The 18,977-nt window shown below is 39.9% G+C and overlaps 1 long non-coding RNA gene across 1 annotated transcript in view; it reads left to right on the forward strand.

Moving 5' to 3' along the window:
• Positions 1-18,977, forward strand: part of LOC122686614 — a 546,075-nt gene that overhangs the window by 85,403 nt on the left and 441,695 nt on the right. The window contains exon 3 of the long non-coding RNA XR_006338856.1: positions 4,816-4,909. This is a non-coding gene — a long non-coding RNA (uncharacterized LOC122686614). The remainder of the gene's footprint in view (positions 1-4,815; positions 4,910-18,977) is intronic.

Genomic DNA, 18,977 nt, shown 5'->3' on the forward strand with positions numbered 1-18,977 from the left:
TCAGACTTCTTCCCTCTGTGTGACTGTCCTTTTTGTGGCTCTGTGGACGTCCTTGTGTTATCTTCTGGCTCCCTAATCACCTGTGCCTTGATGCTGTCCCTTGTTTCACTGGCCACACTTCCATTAATGGCCTCTGCTGCGAACCTTTTTCCTGGGCTCACTGGTCCCCTTCTGCTGAGGGGTCCCAGCTTAGTTTCACAAACTCCTGGGTCTTTCTGGTGATGAGGTCACTTTGTCCTTGTTGTAGCAACTCCCTCCAGGAAGTTTCCTGGTCCAATTCTCTACTACTTTGCAGGTACTTCTTTCTGAGTCTTTCCCATGCTACGTGGAAGCCAAACACAGCCCAGGGGCATTAACTCAGACTTTGAGCTTAACTCTGCTAAGTGGCCACTGCCAGGTCCTGGGGCTGCCCCCAGAAGAGGGGTGCTGAGGACACTGAAGAGGTAGTCCCTTTTCTTTCCTTTAAAGGTATTTTTGATGTGGGCCTTTTTTTTTTTTTTTTAAGTTTTTATTGAATTTGTTGCAATATTGCTTCTACTTTTATGTTTTAGTTTTTGCCTGCAAGGCATGTGGGATCTTAGCTCCCCAACCAGGAATTGAACCTGCACCCCCGGCATTGGAAGGCAAAGTTTTAGACACTGGACTGACAGGGAGGTCCCAGGGTAGTCCCTTTTCTAAGGCTACAAATGTAGCATGGGGAAAATCGTCTCTCTGCTTTTTGGCTTTGCCCTCGGGATCTCACTGGCATGTTGACTTGGGCTAGGGTGTGGGCAGACAGGAGCAAAAAGTTGAGGAAACTCCTGTCAATCGTGTGACTGCTTTCCTCCCTCTCCATGTCTTTCTTCTCCTTTCCACACACCCCTTGAGTTTCCTGTCTGTTTCTGACAGTGGCTTTCCCTATATCATATCTCCTTCTTTCCTGTGGGCCACCTGACTTTGGGCCACAGTAGCAGTTAGAATTCAGGAAGCGATTTCTGATGATAGGAGACACAAAAATCTTAGTGATGTTATGTATGCAAACAATAGGTTTATATTTTTAATTGTGTTTTTATTAAAATAGCATGCTAGGTGTCTTTTTTTTTTCATTTATTTTTATTAGTTGGAGGCTAATTACAATATTATAGTGGTTTTTGTCAATGAAACTAGAACACTCTCTAACACCATACACAAAAATAAACTCAAAATGGATTAAAGATCTAAATGTAAGAGCAGAAACTATAAAACTCCTAGAGGAGAACATAGGCAAAACAGTCTCCGACATAAATCACAGCATGCTAGGTGTCTTAAAGATTTAGCCTCTACAGTATATAAGGTGGGGCTACTCAGTACGGTTCAGTTCGGTCGCTCAGTCATGTCTAACTCTTTGCGACACCATGGACTGCCGCACGCCAGGCCTCCCTGTCCATCACCAAATGCCAGAGTTTACTCAAACTCATGTCCATTGCGTTGGTGATGCCATCCAACCATCTCATCCTCTGTCGTCCCCTTCTCCTCCCACCTTCAATCTTTCCCAGCCTCAGGGTCTTTTCAAATGAGACAGCTCTTCCCATCAGGTGGCCAAAGTATTGGAGTTTCAGCATCAATCCTTCCAATGAATATTCAGGACTGATTTGCTTTAGGATGGACTGGTTGGATCTCCTTGCAATCCAAGGGACTCTCAAGAATCTTCTCCAACACCGCAGTTCAAAAGCATCAATTCTTTAGTGCTCAGCTTTCTTTATAGTCCAACTCTCACATTCATACATGACTACTGGAAAAACCAGAACTTTGACTAAACGGATGGACCTTTGTTGGCAAAGTAATGTCTCTGCTTTTTAATATGCTGTCTAGGTTGGTCATAAATTTTCTTCCAAGGAGCAAGTGTCTTTTGATTTCATGGCTGAAGTCACCATCTACAGTGATTTTGGAGCCCTAAAAATAAAGTCTGTCACTGTTTCCACTGTTCCCCCATCTATTTGCCAAGAAGTGATGGGACTGGATGCCATGATAATAGTTTTTGGAATGTTGAGTTTTAGGCAACTTTTTCACTCTCCTCTTTCACTTTCATCAAGAGGCTCTTTAGTTCCTCTTCGCTTTCTGCCATAAGTGTGGTGTCATCTGCATATCTGAGGTTATTGATATTTCTCCTGGCAATCTTGATTCCAGCTTGTGCTTCATCCAGCCCAACATTTCTCATAATGTACTCTGCACAGAAGTTAAATAAGCAGGGTGACAATATACAGCCTTGACGTACTCCTTTTTCTATTTGGAACCAGTCTGTTGTTCCATGTCCAGTTCTTCTTGACCTGCATACTGATTTCTCAGGAGGCAGGTCAGGTGGTCTGGTATTCCCATCTCTTTAAGAATTTCCCACAGTTTGTTATGATCCACACAGTCAAAGGCTTTGGCGTAGTCAATAAAGCAGAAGTAGATGTTTTTCTGGAACTCTCTTGCTTTTTCAGTGATCCATCAGATGTTGGCAGTTTGATCTCTGGTTCTGCCTTTGCTAAATCCAGCTTGAACATCTGGAGGTTCACAGTTCACATACTGTTGAAGCCTGGCTTGGAGAATTTTGAGCTTTACTTTGCTAGCGTATGAGATGAGTGCAATTGTGTGGTACTCATTATAATTGTGGGGCTACTAACACTGTGTTAATAGGCTGTTGTGAGAATTCGGATGAAAAAAGCAGTGGACAGAACCCTTGGAGAAGGCCTGGCTTGTGGACACTGGCTCAGAACTGGCTCATTGCTTCTCTCTCTCCCTAGGAGAGTAACGGAGTGTTATTATTTTTTTTTTCCTAGCGCTTGAATTGCTTTAATTATGGATGTTTTAAAAATGTTTGTTATTAATCCCTTTCTATAAATGATTTAAAAGCCTGCCTCTCTTCTCTAAGCACTTAGTTAAAAGCTTTTCATCCTTAATGTAGGCTCACTAGAAGGAAATGTTTGAGAAAAAAACCATGTGTAGTAGATGCCAAGAAGCTATTACTGGTTAAGTAATCTGATACTTAATATGATTAAGAGCTATCACCTCACCAATCACCACACATCTTTATCAGTTAGTAAGAAAATGCATTATTTTCAATATGGAAAAGAAGATGAGAGAAAAGTTATGCTTTTCCCCAAATCAAAGCAAACTGAATATTAGAATAGAGTCAGCCTTCACTGGTTTATAATCTGGTCCTCTGGGACTTTACTTCTATAGGAAGAGTCTTGAATTTGCCCCGTAAGGTCAGGAAGCAACAGTTAGAACTGGACATGGAACAACAGACTGGTTCCAAATAGGAAAAGGAGTACATCAAGGCTATATATTGTCACACTGTTTATTTAACTTATATGCAAAATACATCATGAGAAATGCTGGGCTGGAGGAAGCCCAAGCTGGAATCAAGATTGCCAGGAGAATTTCAATAACCTCAGATATGCAAATGACACTACCATTATGGCAGAAAGTGAAGAAGAACTAAAGAGCCCCTTGAGGAAAGTGATAAAGGAGAGTGAAAAAGTTGGCTTAAAGCTCAACATTCAGAAAACTAAGATCATGGCATCCAGTCCCATCACTTCATGGCTAATAGATGGGGAAACAGTGGAAACAGTGGCTAACTTTATTTTTCTGGGCTCCAAAATCACTGCAGATGGTGATTGCAGCCATGAAATTAAAAGACACTTACTCCTTGGAAGGAAAGTTATGACCAACCTAGACAGCATATTAAAAAGCAGAGATATTACTTTGTCAACAAAGGTCCGTCTAGTCAAGGCTATGGTTTTTCCAGTGGTCATGTATGGATGTGAGAGTTGGACTACAAAGAAAGCTGAGTGCCAAAGAATTGATGATTTTGAACTGTGCTGTTGGAGAATATTCTTGAGAGTCCCTTGGACTGCAAGGAGATCCAACCAGTCCATTCTAAAGGAGATCAGTCCTGGCTGTTTATTGGAAGGACTGATGCTGAAGCTGAAACTCCAATACTTTGGCCACCTGATGGGAAGAGCTGACTCATTTGAAAAGACCCTGAGGCTGGGAAAGATTGAAGGCAGGAGGAGAAGGGGACGACAGAGGATGAGATGGTTGGATGGCATCACTGACTCAATGGATGTGGGTTTGGGTGGACTCCAGGAGTTGGTGATGGACAGGGAAGCCTGGTATGCTATGGTTCATGGGGTCGTGAAGAGTCAGACATGACTGAGCGACTGAACTGAACTAAACTGAACTAAACAGAAAATAAGATCATTTTAATGATTTTATAATTTGGGGCTGATAATACTTATCTTTTATTTTAATATTAGCAAAAGTGAAGAATATCTGAAACTATTACAAAGGAGTAGTGCTAGACAAAATTGCCAAGTTTTGTACTTATGCACATCCCCAAGAATTCAGTTAAAAGGATTTCAAACTTAATGTAAGCTATAGAAGAAAATGCTGGAAAGAGGAATTGTGTACAAGAGATGCCATAAAGTTATTGTTAAGGAATAGCTCTAAGAAAATTGAAAGTAGGCTTTTAGAGGTAGTAGAGTTTGAGAGAAGCAGTGAATGTATTTGCTCTCTCTTAGTTGAAAGCAAACAGTCAATGCTAGACTCTGAGATTCCCTGAGGGATTTGATTTTTCTGCTTAGTGAGAGTAAATAGGACTAGGAGGACAACTGTACTACTTCGCTAATTCTTAAGGGAAAGATGTTTAACTGTATATTGTGAAGGTAGAACAGGCATTGAGATAAACATTCAGTGTTGCTGCCTGTCCTGCAGCGTGGAGGAGAGATTGAACTCCAGTAACTAGGGTAGGTCACTCAGAACAATTCAGTATTCATTCATTAGTCGATCATGTGTTTATTCCTTCTACAGATTCCATGCTAAGTGCTGGTGGTATCAAATAAGACACAAGCTCGTACTGTGAAGATGAGTTTCTGCCATCGCAAAGACTATATGGAAACGGGAGGTAAGGGTATTAGAAAAGGACACCTGTTTGAAATCTTGTAGCAACACCTGTGGCCTCTCGTTGTATAGATAGAATTTTAGGCATATTAGAAGGGAATTCTGGACTCTTTTGACTGATCCAAGAGGATCATTAGGTACTCTCATGGTACAAAAGAGACCTCTAAGTTGAAGATGTTGAATCAGGTAAGCAGAAAATATTATGAGTAGTTATGTGACTGGAATTCCCACTTCAACTGGAAAAACTTCTTTGAGAGAGCAGAATATACCTGGAGTGACAACTCCAGCAGACTTCTGTCTGATTCATGGGAGAGCTTAGTACTAAAATATTTCTCCCACTAAACCAGCAAGTGATAACGAGGGACACTTATTCCAGTACATTGGGTAATATTAGGTGGTTATAAATATCTACAGATAATATATAATATTTGTTTCATTTTTAGTCCTAGTAAAAAAAAAACAAAACATCCTACTAGGACTTCCTTTGGTTTCTGAATAGCAGCTTGGGAAAAACCCAATCATGACACTGCTATACACATGGAGTAGAATTTTATGTAGAAAAGCTATGAATGTGGGCTATAAATTTGTTGTTGTTGTTTTTCAGTCAGCACGTTGTGTCCAACTCTTTGCAACTCCATGCACTTCAGCCCTCCAGGCTCCCGTGTCCTTCAGTATCTCCCAGAGTTTGCTCAGATTCATATACATTGAGTTGGTGATGCTATCTCACCATTTCATAGCTATTAGTAATTGCCCTCTGCTCTTCCCCAGTAGCATATTGGACACTTTCCAACCTGGGGGGCTCATCTTCTGGTGTCATATCTTTTTGCCTTTTCATACTGTTCATGGGGTTCTCGCAGCAAGAATACCTGAGTGTTTTGCCATTCCCTCCTCCAGTGGACTATGTTTTGTCAGAACTCTTCACTATGACCCCTCTGTCTTGGGTGGCCCTGCATGGCATGGCTCATAGCTTCACTGAATTAAGCAAGCCCCCCCACCACGACAAGACTGTGATCAATAAAATGTCATAAATTCCTTATTCATCCATCCATCTATGTAGTCATCAATTCATTGATAAAATATTTATCAAGCTCCTCTTCCATTTCAGGCATTTTGCTTACCACTGGAGATGGAGCAGTGAACAAAATAGATGCACCTTATCTTAAGAAGTGTATGGTGTTGCTTCTTTAACTATTGGATTTAGAGGGATTGAGGAAAAAACACATGAAATCTTCTTTTTTCAAGGTCCATCTATTGCGGTGGTTGTAGAAGTAGGGCTGTACTATTCACAGAAGATTGTTTCTATTTGACCTGCTCCAGCCTGTTTTGTGAGAACTCAGAATCATCTTCTAAAAGTTAAGCATGACCTCAGGAGTATCTTCTGCTGTTCCACCTAGAATTTACAGTTTTTTCCCTCTTCTCCAGATTATTGTGGCAGCCTTTTATTTCTGCTAAAGTTAATAGTAGCAGCTATGTTGCCTGCCATTTCCCTAGTACCTCTAGTAACTACCCACCTTTCTCTCTTCTACCATTTTCCTCTTATTTCTCAGAGAAACTAGAAGGTGTCGTAAGACAACTGCTTCATCTTTCTAAAAGCAAATCAACCAGTCTCTTAGATATAATGATGGACACCCCTTCTTATCTGAGGAAGCTTGTCCACTTGAGCTCTGGACCCTCTCTTCCCTCCCTTCTCCATCTGTGCAGGGACTTGGCTCCAGCAGTAACCTGTTTTCTCTCCTGTGCTCATCTCTCTCGCCCAGCTCTTCCCACCAGCATGGAAGCATAGTGCATGTGAAGTACTCAGGGTGGAGCCTGTGAACAATAAAGGCTCATACGTATCATCTGTTAGTATTACTATTAATATCATCTTCTTCTTCAGAATCATCCACGTTGAACTTTGTCATAGTGATATGTATCAGGCCTTCCATATCAAGTCTTGAAAAAATCTATTCTGAAGATTGTAACCAAGACCAACATTTAGGCACTCAAAGATGGTGAAAATGAGAAATGAGCTCTTAATATTTTCTGCCTTTTTGTAAAAAAAAAGATAGGAAGACAGAATGAGCTGACACCACAAGATGTCTATGCTGGCATGGTGGTTAATGGGGAGAGCCCAAGTGAGACAGTGTAATTTAAAGTGTTGCCACATGACAGTTTATGGAGGAATCTCAAAAGTGCAAGTAGGAAAATAGCTAAAAAAAAATCCTTAGCTCAGTGGAAAGAGGGATAAGTTAACATGTCAATTAACTATTGAGAGTTGGTATAAATATAGGGCATGACTTTTCAAGGTTGCTCTAAAAGATAAAAACACACAGAATTATTTTTTTTTCATACAACAAAGGGATTTGTTAGTTTGCTCTTATTGTTATTTACATGATTGATACTAAAATATGACTCTTCTGGAAAAAGATGGTTTCTTTTCCATTGTTAATTTTTATTTGAGGTTTATATCTTGGAAGACTCCTGATGTTCATATGTTGAAAGCTTTGGAACCCATGTGGAATGGGTGAGAAGGAATGCTAAAACTTCATACAATGGAGAGAGGTGTATAGATTAGGAACCCACAACACTGGTGCTCTGAGAATTCACCCAGCAACAAGATGATTTCTATAGTGGAAATTTTTGTTGTTTACAGCTTAGTGTCTATTCTCCCTCCTGTTGGTAACAACATCACAACTGTGTTTGAGGAATCACTCCTTTTCTATTCAGTTCAGTTCAGTTGCTCAATCGTACCTAACTCTTTGTGACCCCATGTACCGCAGCACACCAGGTTTCCCTGTCCATCACCAACTCCCAGAGTTTACTCAAACTCTTGTCCATCAAGTTGGTGATGCCATCCAACCATCTCATCCTCTGTCATACCCTTTGTCTCCTGCCTTAATCTTTGCTAGCATCAGGATCTTTTTAAATGAGTCGGTTCTTTGCATCAGGTGGCCAGAGTATTAGAGTTTCAGCTTCAGCATCAGTCCTTCCAATGAATATTCAGGACTGATTTCCATTAGGATTGACTGTTTGGATCTCCCTGCAGTCCAAGGGACTCTCAGGAGTCTTCTCCAACACCACAGTTCAAAAGCATCAATTCTTGGGTGCTCAACTTTCTTTAGTCCAACTCTCACATCCATACATGACCACTGGAAAAACCATAGCTTTGATTAGGCGGACCTTCATTCGTAAAGTAATGTTTCTGCTTTTTAATATGCAGTCTAGGTTGGTCATAACTTTTCTTCCAAGGAGTACGCATCTTTTAATTTCATGACTGCAGTCACCATCTGCAGTGATTTTGGAGCCCCCCAAAATAAAGTCTGTCACTGTTTCCACTGTTTCCCTATCTATTTGCCAAGAAGTGATGGGACCGGATGCCATGATATTAGTTTTTGGAACGTTGAATTTGGAGCAACTTTTTCACTCTCACTTTCACTTTCATCAAGAGGCTCTTTAGTTCCTCTTTGCTTTCTGCCATAAGTGTGGTGTCATCTGCATATCTGAGGTTATTGATATTTCTCCTGGCAATCTTGATTCCAGCTTGTGCTTCCTCCAGCCCAGCATTTCACATGATGTACTCTACATGTAAGTTAAATAAGCCAGTCTGTTCCATGTCCAGTTCTAACTGTTGCTTCTTGACCTGCATACAGATTTCTCAGGAGGCAGGTCAGGTGGTCTGATATTCCCATCTTTTTAAGAATTTCCCACATTTTGTTGTGTTCCACACGAAGGCTTTGACGTAGTCAATAAGGCAGAAGTAGATAACTGTTTTTCTGGAACTCTTGCCTTTTCAATGATCCAATGGATGTTGGCAATTTAATCTCTGGTTCCTCTGCCTTTTCTAAATCCAGCTTGAACATCGGGAAGTTCATGGTTCATGTACTGTTGCAGCCTGGCTTGGAGAATTTTGAATATTAGTTTGCTAGCGTGTGAGATGGGTGCAATTTTGCAGTAGTTTGAGCATTCTTTGGCATTGCCTTTCTTTGGGATTGGAATGAAAACTGACCTTATCCAGTCCTGTGGCCTCTGCTGAGTTTTCAAAATTTGCTGGCCTATTGAGCGCAGCACTTTCACAGCATCATCTTTTAGGATTTGAAATAGCTCTACTGGAATTCCATCACCTCCACTAGCTTTGTTCATAGTGACGCTTCCTAAGGCCCACTTGACTTCACATTCCAGGATGTCTGGCTCTAGATGAGTGATCACACCATCATGATTATCTGGGTCATGAAGATCTTTTTTGTATAGTTCTTCTGTGCTTTCTTGCCACCTCTTCTTAATATCCTCTGCTTCTGTTAGGTCCATACCATTTCTATCCTTTATTGTGCCCGTGTTTGCATGAAATGTTCCCTTGGCATCTCTAATTTTCTTGAAGAGATCTCTAGTCTTTCCCATTCTATTGCTTTCCTCTATTTCTTTGCATTGATCACTGAGGAAGGCTTTCTTATCTCTCCTGGCTATTCTTTGGATCTCTGCATTCAGATGCGTATGTTTTTCCTTTTCTCCTTTGCCCTTAGCATCTGTTCTTTTCTCAGCTAGTTGTAAGACCTCCTCAGACAACCATTTTGCCTTTTTGTATTTCTTTTTCTTGGGGATGGTCTTGATTACTGTCTCCTGTACAATGTCACAAACCTCCCTCCATAGTTCTTCAGGCACTCTATCAGATCTAAGCACTCTGGCTCAGAGCATGAACTCCTTGTATCCAGATTCAGACTTAAATTGAAGAATGTAGGGAAAACCACTAGACCATTCAGATATGACCTAAATCAAATCCCCTCTTCTACTGCATGTAGTTAATAGTGATGGTTGTCTTCCTCTGGTCAATGGGTGGGCACATGTCCCAAGCTTAGCCAACCTGATGCCTTTTCTCTGGGCTTGAAGTCTTGCAGAATGTGTTCATAGTAAATTCATTCCAGTGATGCCCTCCTAGAGAGATTGTTCTTTCATTCCTGCTGCATCAGATACTCAGAACAGCTCTGGTTTCTGGCCTTTCTGAACTTTGGCTCTTTAGATTTTCCTCTAGTTCTGTGAGCTCCTCAGCTTCTTTCCAATGTGTTTTCTCTTTTCTTTCATTAAAGATGCTGAAATGATTTGTGTCGCTTGCAACTACACAACACTTACTGATACACATCCTCACCCCAAATGAGGGGACAGCTTGCAGTGCCTGTGGATCACAATGTTCATGGGGGTGTGGCTGGCTGCCTTCCTCATGAAATGGTGTTTGTTTTCTGCAGTCCAATTTGAGATGTGAAACTAGATGCAGTTTTTATGACTTCTGTCTGAATTGGAGAATGGGCCCATCCTATAATGGAAGTAACCCAGAAATAGGCACTTTGATATTTGAGGAGAGTGGGAATGAGTGTGGGTGAATCTGGCAAGAGCTATGAAGAGACTTCCCTGATAGCTCAGTTGATAAAAATATCCTCCTGCAATATAGGAGACCCCTGTTCGGTTTCTGGGTCGGGAAGATCTGCTGGAGAAGGGATAGGGTACCCACTGCAGTATTCTTGGGCTTCCCTTGTGGCTCAGCAGGTAAAGAATCCACCTGCGGTGCAGGAGACCTGGTGTGATCCCTGGGTTGGGAGATCCCCTAGAAAAGGAAAAGGGTACCCACTCCAGTACTCTGGCCTGGAGAATTCCATGGGCTGTATAGTCCATGGGGTCACAAAGAGTTGGACACAACTGAACAACTTTCACTTTTTCAGGAAGAGGATTCGGGTACTCAATAAACCATTTGGAGTTCAGGAGAGTGCTTCAGTTTCACTGGAAAATGAAATTCACTCCTAAAGCAAAGGCAACAGAAAATTAATAACATTACAGCTCGGGAGGCACAATTGCTAGGGCCCCCTCAGACTCATCAAGTAATGGAATTAAGGAAGCAAGAGCAATTCAAGAATGAATCAGTTGGGGATAATGGGTACCTGGTGGAATGATTTAAGGAGTCACATAAAACTGGGTTTGAAACCCACATTAAAAACCATTCTTTCTCTGGCAGTGATGAGACTGTGGAGAATTCTTTATGGGTGAGATGAATGTCTCTTCCTCTGGGATGTTTTCCTTGTCATTTCCACTTTTCAATCTCTCCACTCTGTGTTGGTTTTGATGCTCCTACCATGTGCCCCAATGGTAACCTCTACTTGACCTGTCATGTTATTTACTTGTCTTCCCAAACAGACTGTCAGCTTCACAAAAGAACAACCATTTTCTTTCTTCACTTTTGTATCTTCAGTGTCAGGCACAGTGCCTGACACAATAAAAATGTGTTGAATATTGAATAAGTAAACAGGAGCGTAAGGAGTTTATCAGAGAGGTAGAAGGAGATTATGTGAAAAGCAAGGCAATGAAAAACCTTGTTACTTCTTGTGGTATTATATTAAGTAATGTATTTACAAAATACTTTATCTGAGGTCAATTGTAAATGATAAAAATAAGAGGTCCCCTGGCAGTAATTATGGGATTTTAAAATAATAAAGCAAAACTTCTCTAAAGCGTGTTAAATCTTTTTACTTTACCAGCCCAGTCAGTTGATATATGTAGGAAAGTGTTTTTCTTCAAAATGACGTATAACAATTTTAATAACACCTGTTAAAGTGTTTTATACATAATAGTTGTTCAGCAACTGTTTGTTGACAGAGCGATATATTCAGCAAAATTGGCCTCTTTTTGTAAAACACTTTTAAGGCTAAAAGTATCTACTCACTATTTAATTCCATAATAGCTCACATTACAGCAAATCTTAAATGAGAATGAAAAAGAAAATATTCTCTCTCTTTTCCTAATGCAAACTTTGTGTCATAAATTATTCTTGATATTCCAACCAATGAGATCTGGATTAAAAACCGAATGTACACCCGTGGAGGATTCATGTCCATGTATGGCAAAACCAATACAATATTGTAAAGTAATTAGCCTCCAATTAAAATAAATAAATTTATATTAAAAAACCTGAATTGCAACACATTTTGTCACCTGACACAAGAAAACTTTTGATAAATCTTAGCTGTACACATAAACTGTGTAAAAGTTTTAATCCTACATGAAAGAATAGTTCCATTTACCTAATGAGAGTCGCTTTTTCCTCTTGTTAGAAAATAAAAGCTTGTGATATTTGAAAAGGTAGACTCTGCCAATGGACTTTTGTCTCTATAAATCAACATAGACAGTGATTCCTTGCAAAACAGGTTTCATGTAATATTTATGTAATCTGCACATGACCTTGAATGAACGCAAGGGTTAGAAGAAACAGTGTTCTTATTGTTCAACAGAATGATTCTTTATTTTGTCAAATATTACTTACTCAGGTCCTATGCAGATTTTTTTGAACTGAATAACAGTTGTTTATTTCAAAGCTAGGCTATAATCCCAGGGACGGGGGAGCCTGGTGGGCTGCCGTCTATGGGGTCGCACAGAGTCGGACATGACTGAAGTGACTTAGCAGTAGCAGCAGCAGCAGCAGCAGGCTATAGGAGAACATGGCATTTCTTTTTAGAATCAGTTCTATTTTATCTTATACTTGTAGAATATCTCTTTATAAAAGCAAAGAGGAATACCATCAGCAAAGCTGGATACAGAATGAATGTGGGTAAGTAGAACATTAAAATGTCCTCTGATCATTCATGGCCTTGATTCTGGAGAAAGTCATGAAAGCAGATGGAGAAGATCAGATGTCTGGTTGGCAGGGTGCAGGTTGCTGTGTTTGATAAGTGTTAGTTTGCTCAGTTGTGTCTGACTGTTTGTGACCGCATGGACTGTGCCTGCCAGGCTCCTCTGTCCATGGAATTTTCCAGGCAGGAATACTAGAGTGGGTTGCCATTTCCTCCTCCAGGGGGTGTTTGATAAACATGTGCCCTTATTCAATTCTGCAGCTTCATAAGAAATCTGTATAGTAAGGTTAGGCATGTAGAATTTATTAGCTATAAGACTTTGGGCAGTTCATTTAACTTCTCTGAACTTTTCATTGCACATAAAATGAAATAGATAATCCTTACGTGGGTTACCTGCATTGTAAGGTTTCTACCACCTTTCCTTCTTACCACTCCCTTCGTAGGTTCTAACACGCTAAGTTCCAGTCATATTCGACTCCACATCATCTCCTTTTCTTTTCTGGATAAGACTCTCTGAAATGACCTTGTTCATGTGTTTGTTTTCCTTCACTAGAATTTAAGTTTCATGATAAGGGAGGTTATTGGTATTATTTTTTACCATATGCTAAGTCCTAGAACAATTAATTGGTACATAAAAACAATCAGTGAATTACTTCTAGGTATATACCCAAAGGAAAATCGAATGTGGGGATTCAAACCGATACTTGTACATATATGTTCATAGCAGCATTATTCCCAGTGCCTAAAAGATGAAAGCAACTCATGTATTCCTAAATGGATGAGTGGATAAACAAAATGTGTTCTATACATAAATATTATTCAGTCCTAAAAAGGAAGGAAAATCTGACACATGCTACCTGGATGTACCTTGAGGACAGTGTACTAAGTGAAGTAAGCCAGACACAAAAGAACAACCACTGTCTGATTCCACTTATATGAGGTACCTAGAGCAGTCAAATCCATGCAGACAGAGAGTGGAATGTGGTTGCCAGTGCTGTAGGAAGGGATAATGGGGAGTTGTTGTTTACTGTGTACAGAATTATAATTTGGATGATGAAAGGTTCTAGAGATGAATGGTAGTGATCATTGCACAACAGTGTGAAAGTATTTAATGTCATTGAACTGTACACTTAAAAGTGGTTTGGTAACTTTTTTTTTTTTTTCATTTATTTTTATTAGTTGGAGGCTAATTACTTTACAATATTGTAGTGGGTTTTGTCATACATTGACATGAATCAGCCATGGATTTACATGTATTCCCCATCCCGATCCCTCCTCCCACCTCCCTCTCTACCCGATCCCTCTGTTTATGTTATGAGTATTTTATGACAATTTTTTAAAAATGGTGAACAAGTCAGTGTGGAGGTCCTTCACACAAGTGTTTCTCACCCTTGAAACATGTTCTCTGTTGTTTCTCCACTCCTGGCATTTCCTCCCCTTCTGCCTCCACCTGTCAACTCCTAGTTGTATATCAGCTCAGCCTTGGTCAAGGTTTCTTAGCTACAGCACTATTGACATTTTGGATTGAATAATCTTTTTCACAGGACTGCAGGTAGCCTTCTAGCCACTAGAAATCAGTAGTACTTCCCACCTTTCAAAAAATTGGGATGATCAAATATATCTTGATATGTTAGGAAATGTTCCACAGGTGGGGATGCAAATAAAACTGCTACTGGATGAGAACCACTGGTTTCCAGGTTACCATCACTTTCACTGGAAGTCTGGGCTGAGAGCTGATTTTGTGCATCTTTTCTGCTTTAATGCTTCCACCATCCCCTATACCACTCTATTCTACTCTGTACTTTCCTATCATGGTATTTATTACATTCATTACACTACCTCTGCACTGCACTGCAGTATACTGTCATACCTAGTACAGTACCTGGCATGTAGTATGTGCTCAACATACAAATTTTGTTTTACTTATTCGATTCGGTTCCCACATCTTCAAAATGGAAATACCTGTTTGTTTCCCAGAAATGTGAACATTGTTTAATAAGAGAAGCACTTTAAAAAAAATTACAAAGTACTGTTTAGAAATGATTTCACAATATTATTGCTGTAATAATAATAAAAAACAAATCACCCAGCTCTCATCTACCAGAGTTTTATCCTCCTAACGTCTAACACTTCCTGACATAGTGTTAGTCGCTCAGTTGCATCTGACTATATGTGACCTCGTGGACTATAGCCCACCAGGGTCCTCTGTCCATGGAATGTTCTAGGCAAGAATACAGGAGTGGATTGTCATTTCCTTCTGCAGGAGATCTTCCTGAGCCAGGGATCAAACCCAGTTCTCCCACAGCGCAGGCAGAGTCTTTACCATCTGAGCCAACAGGAAAGACTTGTATTATGCAGTGAGTCAATGACTGAATTGGGATACAGTAAGTTCTAACACTAAGCATACTTTTATCGTTAGAGACTCATCTGGGTATATAAAAGCCATGCATTGGAAACTAACTACAAGATTGCTTATTTGGGGCTTGATCTTTGGAAAACAAAAACTTAAATACAGGTTTTAAAAAAAAGAATTTGTTTAGACTTGTGAGTTTTTACAAAAGAGTTCTATACTTAATATGCCTAAAATAGATGGCTTAATTGCTATCATCAATGTGCTATAAAGATTTCAAATTCAGAGAGAAATCAAAATTATGTTCATTTTTTTCTTATAGAAATAATTTGGAATTATGGTTTCACATCTGAAAGAGATTTTTATTGTTATTGTTGTTAGTCAGAGTCAGTATGTGTTGTTACAATCACAGGGTCCATGTTCCTGTACAAATGAAAAAGAATGCAGTATATTCCGAATCACAAGCTAAACTAGAAGAAACATATGTAATAGTATAAAAATTTAGAAGTCATGATGTACTAAAAACAGAACAAAACAACCACCTGAAAAGAAAAAAGTAATATTTTTCAAGAAATAATCTTATATTTTGTTAATTAAATTGCTTGAATTGCTTAAACAGAGCAATATGGAGGAATTAAGATAATAATTGTGTGCCTGCATGCTCAGCTGCTCTGTTGTGTCTGACTCTGTGACCCCAAGGACTGTAGCCCACCAGGCTCCTCTGTCCATGGAATTCTCCAGGCAAGAATACTGGAGTGGGTAGCCATATCCCACTCCAAGGGATCGTCCCGACCCAGGGATCAAACCTGCCTCTCCTGCATCTCCTGCAATGGCAGGTGGATTCTTTACACTTGCCATCATTACAGCCCTTTTATTTTTTCCTTCTATCTGTTCATTCCTCCTCATCACTTATTAGGCATTTATGGGAGAGGAACTGCAAAGTTGTTCACTCATCACCTACTCTAAGCCCCGTTTAGCATGTTATCTGCCTTACCCCTTGTAATAGCTTCTTTTTTGCATAACCAGCTTAATTGGATACAGTGTTGAGCAACTATGGAATCTGATGGACAACATCTGTGATAGGTACTAAACGTAGAAAAGTGGACTTATGCCCAAATCTTCATACTCACTAACATTCCTCCTGAAGAACTCTAAAGTCTTATGGATGAGGCAAAAATAGGCATGTAAATAACAGCAAAAATGTATTTATTATTTTACTTTTTAAAAGTGTTTTAAAATACATCTTAAAAGTTGCTTTCCATTTGTTATTACAAAATATTGGCTACATTCTCAATGTAGTACAACACCTCCTTAAGCCTACATTATACCCAACAGCTTGTGCCTACATTAACTCTGCCTACTGGTAACCACTTGTACATTGTCTACATCTATGAGTCTGCTTCTTTTTTGTTATACTCACAAGTTTGTTATAGTTTTAGATTCCATATATAGGTGATAGCATATAGTATTTGTCTTTTTTCTGACTTATTTCACTTACATACTGCCCTTAGAGTCCATCCATATTGCTGCAAATGGCAAAATTTTACCCCTATTTATGACTGAGTAGTAGTCTATTGTGTGTGTATATATGTTGCTGGGTCCTATGGTAGTCTATTTTTAATTTTTTGTGAAACTTCCATACTGTCTTCCACAGTAGTTACACCATTTTACATACCCCAAAGCAGTGTACAAGAGTTCCTTTTCTCCACATCCTCACCAACATTTGTTAGTGTCCTTTTGATGACAGCCATTCTGACAGAATTTAACATTCTTTGGCACTGTATTTCCTTGGGATTGGAATGAAAATTGACCTTTTCCAGTCCTATGGCCACTGCCGAGTTTGAATGTTCAAACTACCACACAATTGCACTCATTTCACACACTAGCAAAGTAATGCTCAAAATTCTACAAGCTAGGCTTCAACAGTACGTGAACTGAGAACTTCCAGATGTTCAAGCTGGATTTAGAAAAGGCAGAGGAACCAGAGATCAAATTGCCAACATCTGTTGGATCAGAGAAAAAGCAAGAGAATTACAGAAGAACATCTACTTCTGCTTCACTGACTAGGCCAAAGCCTTTGACTGTGTTGATCACAACAAAATGTAGAAAATTCTTCAAGAGATGGGAATACCAGACCACCTGACCTGCCTCTTGAGAAATCTGTATGCAGGTCAAGAAGCAACAGTTAGAATTGAACATGGAACAACAGACTGGTTCCACATTGGGAAAGGAGTACATCAGGGCTATATATTGTCACCTTGCTTATTTAACTTATATATAGATCACATCATGTGAAATGCCAAGATGGATGAAGCACAAGCTGGAACCAAGATTGCCGGGAGAAATATCAATAACCTCAGATATGCAGATGACACCACACTTATGGCAGAAAGCAAAGAGGAAGTAAAGAGCCTCTTGATGAAAGTGAAAGAGGAGAGTGAAAAAGTTGCTTAAAACTCAACTTTCCAAAAGCTAAGATCACGGCATCTGGTCCCATCACTTCATGGCAAATAGATGGGGAAATGATGGAAACAGTGACAGACTTTATTTTTTAGTCTCCAAAATCACTATAGATGCTGACTGCAGCCATTAAATTAAAAGACGCTTGCTTCTTGGAAGAAAAGCTATGACCAACCTAGACAGCATATTAAAAAGCAGAGACATTACTTTGCCAACAAAGATCCGTCTAGTCAAAGCTATGGTTTTTCCAGTAGTCATGTATGGATGTGAGAGTTGGACTATAAAGAAAGCTGAATGCCGAAGAATTGGCGCTTTTGAACTGTGGTGTTGGAGAAGATTCTTGAGAGTCCCTTGGACTGCAAGGAGATCCAACCAGTCCATCCTAAAGGAAATCAGTCCTGAATATTTATTGGAAGGGCTGATGCTGAAGCTCCAATACTTTGGCCACCTGGTGGGAAGAGCTGTCTCATTTGAAAAGACCCTGATGCTAGGAAAGATTGAAGGCGGGAGGAGAAGGGGACGACAGAGGATAAGATGGTTGGATGGCATCTTCGACTCGATGGACATGAGTTTGAGTAAACTCTGGGAGTTGGTGATGGACAGGGAAGCCTGTCATGTTGCAGACCATGGAGTTGCAGAGTCGGACACGACTGAGTGACTGAACTGAACTGATTCTGACATATGTGAGTTATATCTCATTGTGGTTTTGATTTGCGTTTCCCAGATGATTAGTCATAAAATAACAGTAAAATTTAACTGATGTTGTTGTGGGCTTTAAATAAGTGAGAAGAACAAAAAAAGAACAATGCCCTAGAAGCGCAATTGGCTGTGAAGGGTTGTTGAACTGAGGAAGGTTTCATAGAAAACTTAGCATTAGAGCTTTAAGAATGAATAGAAGCATGTCAGGTGAAGAAAATGGAAAGTTGTTTCAAGATGAAGGAATAGAATGTTCAAAGTTATGGACTGATGACACTGGATGGGACATTCAGCAAAGTATTACAGAAATTTTGTTCTATCAGTGTAGAATTGATGTCAGGGAGATAAACCTAGGGAAAAAAGGCAGGACTTCGTATGTTAGACTTAGGAGTTTGGATCTGAGGATTTTGAGCTAGGGAATAGCATATGTTTCAGGAAGATGACTTGGTCAGCCATGTGTAGAATAGATTTGGAGAGGTCACTGTTAGAGACAGAATGCAGGGAAGATTTAAGACACTACCACAATAATGCGGGGGAGATACGGTAAGACTGTGGCACACTGACTGGAGAGGAACAGATGGATGAGAGAGATAACGTAGTTGCTGGCCCATGGCAGGAACTCAGTAAACATTAGCTGAACGAGATGCAAGGGAGAAAAGATGAACAGAACTGAAGAGTTCTTGGCTTGGGTGAATAAGTGGAAGGGAATGGGCTGTTTATTAAATGCACAGACAGCGTGCCCTTGTACTGTTAGTCTCTACCTTATTTCAAGGCAGAAAAAATGTGATAATCTATGTTATAAAATATTCACTTACTTAAGTTCATCTGTTCATTCATTTATTCACTAAGTGTTTGTTGAGTTCTGTTGATGTGGTACCCACCCCAGCTAGGCATTGTGGATTCCATATTGACTTAGCCAGTCTAGAGGGAAGGGTAGACATAAAACAAATAAGGCTAGAATAATTAATTGTAGTCAGGATAAG

Source organism: Cervus elaphus, chromosome 30, assembly GCF_910594005.1.
Source record: "Cervus elaphus chromosome 30, mCerEla1.1, whole genome shotgun sequence".
NCBI lineage: Eukaryota > Metazoa > Chordata > Mammalia > Artiodactyla > Cervidae > Cervus > Cervus elaphus.